Consider the following 7,506-nt stretch of genomic DNA (forward strand, 5'->3'; position numbering starts at 1 on the left):
TGGATGTTATGTCAATGACCATAAAAACCTCATTCTGAAAATAAGTAAATAAATACATAAAGGGTCACTGGCAAAGACAAAGTTAAGACCTCTGGAAAATGGATTTTTCAGGATATTTATACTTAAGTTTTCTACTCTTCTAATTTTTTTAAATAGAACCCATTCCAGCCTTGATTCCATTAGCATGTATCCTGAATAGCTCCAGGGAAATTAACAAAGTTACTCAAGATTTATACCAGCATAACTGAGAGGAGAATCCATGTCACTAATTTTCTAATCATCCATTTCTAGTATTCAAGGTGATCAACACAGTGCAGTTTATTCTCCTGTGCAACATGATGAGAGATATAAAGGTAACTCCTATTACTGCCAATGGGGAATTATGTTCATTCTTCCCATCCCCGTTCCATCCCACACTAAGGTGGGAGAAAAGGGTCTCTAGCTGTCATTACAAACAACCAAAACCTCCTTCTATTGCATAACTCCCAATGTCTTTTTAAACCAATGCAAAAGGAGTAGCACAATTTTAAAATGAGTACCCAGAAAAGTTATCCAAAAGTGCAGTGATATCAGATTTTTTTTCTGCTTAGCAAGAGTTAGAGCCTCAGCTGGGAGAAAATGGAGATGGTCCATCTGGCCTCAAAGCGCATAAAGTCTGTGACATTAAAATTAAATTCATTCTAGTTTAACACTTTGTATCAGTCTTTAAAGCCAGCTGAACTGAGCCTTGGATGAGAACCTCATCCCAGGCTTTTGAAAGTCTCTGAACATAGTCTGAGACTGTTTGCACAGCTGCAAACCCACCAACCACTCTCCATCCAGCTGACCTCCCTCAAGCTCTCAACAGGGCCCCTTTCCACTAGCATGGCCTCGGACCTCTCTCGTATTCACATCTTTGTGAAATGCCTAATTGCCTTACTTCCTTCCACTCCCTCATGGACCCATTTGGCCCCATTTCCTGTCCATTGTACTTTCACTGGAGGTGCTGGATGACTATCTCCCAATAAGGGCTTCGGGAGGTCACCTGGTATGGGGCCCTGCCTCCAATTTTAAAGGGTAGTCTGGTTTCAAGAAATGCCAGCCCCCTCAGTCATGCAGAGGAAAATGTTATTGTTCCCTCTGCCAGCTGGTTCTAGTAAGTGAGCACTGAAAGAAGCCCCATAATCCTTAGAGTGGAGACCAGAAATAGAAGATATGACTTCTTAATGCAATTTTGGTATAGAGCACTTTCAGGTATTTAAAGATTCTCACGAATTCATAGACTTTAGGGCCAGAAGGAACCACCATAATCACCTAGTTTGACCTCCTGCACATTGCAGGCACTTCAGCAGCTTCTCATGGCCACTCACCAATGCCATCAAGCACCCCTGTTACAACCACTGGGGGTTTCTGGCATTTCATGCACCCAGAAGATCCTGAAAGATTTCATGACCCAAAAAGTAGTAAGCATGGGGGGAACACAAAAAAGTTCCTCTCAGAGAGGCCCCTAAAAGCCCTGATGGAGAAAGAAGAGTCCTCTTAATCCTCTCAAATCTTGGGAAGGTGATAGAAAGGAAACAGAGGTGACAGAATTGGCTGACTTCTTTTTTAATGAAAATTTGATCCCAAAATGAATGTTGAATTTATTTAATTTAATTTGTTCACATTTTTTTTCCTTCTATAGGTGATGAATAACAAATGCAGCTTGATTCTCAGAGGCCAGGCTAAGTTTGCAGAGATAGCTGTTATTAAAAAACACAGCATCCTTACAAACTGAGCATTTTTGACACTGAAAGACAATAAACGAAATAATGCCATTTTACAGAGCCATTTTCTTGGAACCTACGCTTCAAGTTCTCATCCAGAATTTTTACAATTGTTGCTGGCAAGAAACAGAATACTTGGAATATCTTTAACTAGGGGGGGTAATGTAGTCATACGGAGTTGCAAATGAAGCCCGGGATTTGAATTTCCCGGGCTTCATTTGCATAAATGAACAAGGCGTACAGCTAGTTCGGATTAGAAGCCTAATCCGAACTAGCTAGTCCGTGCCGTGTGTAGCCGCGCAGCACGGGGTCCTAACTAGCCGGCATTTAAAAATGACGCCGGCCGACTTCATGCAAATGAAGCTCGGGAAATTCAAATCCCGGGCTTCATTTGCAACTGCGGATTACTACATTACCCCCGCTAGTTCCAACTAGTGGGGTAGTGTAGACATACCCTCACATCCTTCCACTTACCCCTCCCTAACCCCCTTCCTGATGTCAAATAAAATACGTGTATTTTCATGAACACAAACTCTCTTTATTTAACAAAACTGGGGGGGGGATGAAACTCTGGTGAGACTGGGGAAAGGAGGTAGTAGAGGGGAGAAGAGAAGTGGGAGAGGGGAGGAGGAAACCTGGGAGGAGGGAGCTGGAAGGGGGAAGCAAGGGGAAGAAGGGGGAGAAGGGGGAGGGGAAGCACAGGGCTCAGGGTTGGGGGGTCTCACCGGACCAACTTGATTTTCATGCGAACCTGCTCCTGAGTTCGCATGTGGCCTTTGGTAGCCAGGCTGGCAGCTATCCTGCCATAGACGGCCACATTCCTCCATCTAGTGCAGAGATCATGGACATTGGAGGCATCCCCCCGCAAACGTGAATAAGGTCCATGATCTCCACCCTGGACCAGGAAGGTGCCCACCTTCTCCGGGCCCTGGCAGGCTCCTGGGAGCTGGCAGACTGCTCGTGGGGAGCGGTGGAGGGCTGGCTGCCAGTGAATTGCTGGGTCATGTTTTGGGGCCCTTGGGTCAGGGGCAGTGACTGTTGGCTCTGGGCTGGCAGGCTTGGAGCTGGCACAGGCACTGTGGCCAGAGTCAACCCCTTTAAGGGCTCCAGGGAGCGGGGAGGGAGAGGAGTGTTCTTGGTTGAGGCTGGAGTGGCTACCACGGCACCCTGGGAAGGCTGGAGGTCCCCTATTTTGATATGTGTCCACACAGCACTTATTTCGAAATAGCTATTTTGAATTTGGTGTTATTCCTTGTGGAATGAGGTTTACCAAATTTGAAATAAGTGCTCTGCTATTTCAAATTAATTTCAAAATAGCAGTTTGGCTGTGTAGATGCTGGTAAAGTTATTTCAAAATAACGGCTGTTATTTTGAAATAACTTTGGTGTGTAGACATACCCTTTCAAACTCCCAACCATGTTTCCAACACGATACTCTGATCTGACACCATCTACTTCTGCTCTCACATCAGACAATATTTTATGGTGTCATAAGTGCACTTTAGGGACCCAGCAGACATTCAAAGTCTTTTTTCTTCCTCTGAAGTAAGTTTCTAAGTCTGAGTGACACAAAGGAAGAAGCTATTTTCACAATGGAGTCTTTCTTTCCAAGTTCTCAGCTGCCCCTGTAGACCATGGGAGACCATTTCAGCAGAACCGGGAACAAGTATATTTATTGTATCTATTGCATAGGCTTTCCTATCTGCTTTCCCTTGGCCACAAGTTCTTTACCCCTAAGTACAGACATATAATCTCTACACGTGTGTGTTCTCCAAACAGTGTGTGACCTATCCCAGAAGCCAGTTCAAGAGCAAATATTTCTCTCCAGTTCATGGGTAAAAATCTGACTCTCAAGAGAAGCCAGAAGGAAAAGATGTGTATCCTGTAATCTGTTCTGTTCACAGAGAAGACTAGGTCTGTTTCCCTGTTTCCCACATGTCTTTGCTGCCCCCCCCCCTTTTTTTTAAGCTAAACTAACATGCATTTCAACAGCTGGCTCCTTGAGAACTCTAAAACATACTGAGATACATACTGTTGCATTAACACCAGCACTGCTTTTCCAAAGGGAAAAATTATAACTTGGCAGACAAAGAACTTTTTTATTTGTATTGGTCCACGTGTTGAAGGAAGCAATCTAGATGTGTGGGTGGGAAGAGTTCTCTAAGTGACAGCAGAATGGCAGCTGCATGAATTAATCAGTTAAAAAGCTACTTGTCCTTTACAGTAAAGAAGAAAACCAGAGTGTGGGGGAATCCGGCTTTCAGAAAGTTCAACTTGGGTTGGACACATTAACCCCAAGAACAGCCAATTATTCAAGTTGGGCCAGAGCAACAAAGTTCATTTCCTAAAGTTTAGGAGAGTTCAGACCCACGCTTTTCATTGCAGCTGTTTGCACAGATAAGGGCCAGATACTATATATGGATCCAAACTTCCCCAAAGTTTGGATTTCGGGGTTTTGGTGTGGGTCCATCTCTCCTCTTATTAATACTCTTTATACTGTAGTACACCCCAAACTGTGCTAGGCGCAGTAAACATAAATAGACAAAGACAGTTCCAAGCCTGAAGAACTTACAATGTAAACAGGCAAAGCAAAGGTGTTTTTTTTTTTAATTTAGGTATAGAGCAAACTGTGTGTGAGGTGACTTCAGCCTTTTAAGAGAACGTCAACAGAGAGAGCCAGGGAAATGTGGAGGTTTCTTGGTGCTCCCCCTGTATGTGGTGTTTTCTGTCCCCATCTCATCGTTTTTGATTCCCTCCTTTCCAGGAGTCAAGTCGATGGAGAGGAATGATGTCTCACGTAAGGTGTGGGGCAGCTTCTGAAGACATTGCCTTACTGCCTGTGCTCAGGGCTTTGCTCTGCTGTCTCATTGCAAAAGGGAGTGTAGCATGATTACATCATCACTACCTGCTGGCTCTTCTTTGCGCTGGCAGCCAGACCCATTGCTACACTATTCAGACTCCACCATGTTGCAACAAACATCCACAAAAGCACAGACCTGCTGAGGGACTGCCAAGGGGCTGAAGCCCTTTAAGACATCTTCACTGTCTCCCACTTCCTCACCGTGATTATTTTTCTGTCAAATTAGCCACTACATCAGAGTCATATAACCTGGGAGGATCTAGACACATTTAGTACAACTCCACATGGAAGGGAGCCTACGCTGTGGACATACTTCCTTCCATGCCAGTAGTAATATTCCAGGCCTGGGCATTGGCAACTGGGCTCCTCTGGATTTACCCTTTCTGCAGTTCACAGAGAAGTTGGCACAAATTAACACAGCCTGAGGCTGCATTTACTTGCATGCTTCCCCCATCACTCCATGAAACCACCCTATATAGTGGTTGCTCAAGGAGTAGTCATCATTGGTGGAATGCTTAAAAGCATGACTCTATAGGAGCCATACTGTCCTGGAGCCAGTGGAAGCTTATGGGCCTTCCAATAGAGGAGAGATATCTGGTATCTACACACATGACTGTTGTCTCCTGCAGACTTTAGGGAATCTTTGAGCTAAAAGAGTCAATCTTGGTTTCTTCCTTGGGGGACAAAACAGCAATAGAAATATCCATAGGTGACATCAAATCCTGTGACCTATTATTCATGTCTGGGGAAGAACAGGGCTCTTAGTTTTGAGCTTCATGTTGGACATGTTGGTTTCAAATGTACCTGAAACATAAAGTGAAAGGCAAAAGTTGGAAAACGTTGTGAAGTAAAGCCACTGGAAATGTTTGTCAAAAGGGGACATAGGCCTGATACACAGAGTTCAGGTCCAGATTTGTATTCAGACCTCCCCAAAGTTGTTAAAATAAAATATCCTTGTTGGAGAACATTACAAAGAAAGATCCAAGTCACAATGTTCAGAGCTGAATCTGGGATTCAAATCTCATATTTCAATCTGGGGCCCAAGTGTGTGATCCAAGATGTTATGTTTTATTCAGTCCTAATTCTTAGTTCAAATGAACTGATAGGTTAATCTCTAAGGCTGTGTCTAGACTACATGCCTCTGTCGGCAGAGGCATGTAGATTAGGGTTGTAGGCAAAGGTAAATGAAGCCGCGATTTAAATGATCGCGGCTTCATTTACATTTACATGGCTGCCGCGCTGAGCTGACAAACAACTGATCAGCTGTTTGTCGGCTTGCCGCTAGTCTGGACGTTCCCCCTGTCGACATCAAAACCCTTTGTCGGCAGCCCCGTTATTCCTTGTGGAATGAGGTTTACTGGGGCTGCCGACAAAGGGCTTTGATGTCGACAGGGGGAACGTCCAGACTAGCGGCGAGCCGACAAACAGCTGATCAGCTGTTTGTCGGCTCAGCGCGGCAGTCATGTAAATGTAAATGAAGCCACGATCATTTAAATCGCGGCTTCATTTACCTTTGCTGAATAAACAAATCTACATGCCTCTGCCGACAGAGGCATGTAGTGTAGACGTACCCTGAGTCTCAAACAATTTCCATATATTAGCTGTAAGAATAAAATAACCCTCTTTGGCTGGTCATTTTTAAGTCAACTGGATATAGTCACCAGATATAATTTTGCTTAAATCATTCTGTCATCAAACAACAATAACAGATTACTATTTGTTCTTTATTAGGATCCTAATGGGAATAGATAGCAATGATGTGGTTCAATGAGGACAGTTTAACTCCGATAAGGATGCGGTTTAGCCCTTAAACCTTTCTCTTTGTACATTTCCTTTTTTCTTTGTTTGTTTTGGACTGTTGAATTTCTTGAGCTGGATTCTTTAATTGTTCTCTCTTGGCTAGTAGCCAATGATCTTTCAAAAAAAAAAAAAAAAGAACAAAGAACAAATAATGGGCTGAGAAGTAGGACTCTGGTATATTCCACTCTGACTTTCTATCCAAATCTGGGTCATTTTTTATGACTTCTCATGGTACTGGCTGTCTAAAGCCAGTTGGTCTTTGGAACAGACTCTGTTTCGACTACATGACAAACATAATTCAGCAGAAAGAGCTTGAGAGAAATGACTTCTTACATGCGGTCATACTAGAAAATACCCAGTGCATGAAAAGCTGGGGTTTGCCTTACAAAGCTTTGTCCAATCGTTCATCACTGGTTTGTTTAAAGAGCTGCTGAGACAGAGAGAACTTAAAAGAAAACACAGTGCTTGGTCTTTTGGGAATAAAGGGCTAACTATTCCCAAACAAAAGAGATAAGGTTGCTAAGCACAGTTCAAAAGAAGGCCTACTTTTAAAACACAGCCATTAAAAAAAACCCAAACATAAAAAACTCACAGACTCATAAGCTAAGGTTACATAAATAGTTCTTAAACTAACCTTAACACCCAATTTGTACCTACATAGTCCATTAATCAGGATCGTTCTCCCATTAATGCCAGATAAACTGCTTGGGGTTTTTTTGGCCAGTGTGTCAGTGGATGCTCGTTGTGGGTAAGACTATTTCCTGTGCTGAGTTATGGTGTGTGATTGCTTCAGGGATTCCTGTGGGATGTTTCAGGCTGTATTGGGGAATTACTGGTAAGAAATGTCGACAATGAGCCAGATCCCAAGTTTTGACATTGTCTTTAGTCATAAAAATGTCCACTGATATGAAAAACAGGAGTGTGTGGGGCGCGGGGGAGAGGTGAGCCAGAATCTTACCCAGCATCAGGGGCATTGTTTGGACAGACACTGGAGGTGGGGAGGATCACTGGTAGTCTCTTTGGGGCAGCCCAGTGAAGGAAAGAAGCTGCTGTTTAAACAATGGCCATCCATTCTTGTTGAGTGAATCTACACCGTGCCTTG

Source organism: Pelodiscus sinensis, chromosome 1 (assembly GCF_052426305.1).
Source record: "Pelodiscus sinensis isolate ZL-2025 chromosome 1, ASM5242630v1, whole genome shotgun sequence".
Taxonomy (NCBI): Eukaryota; Metazoa; Chordata; order Testudines; family Trionychidae; genus Pelodiscus; species Pelodiscus sinensis.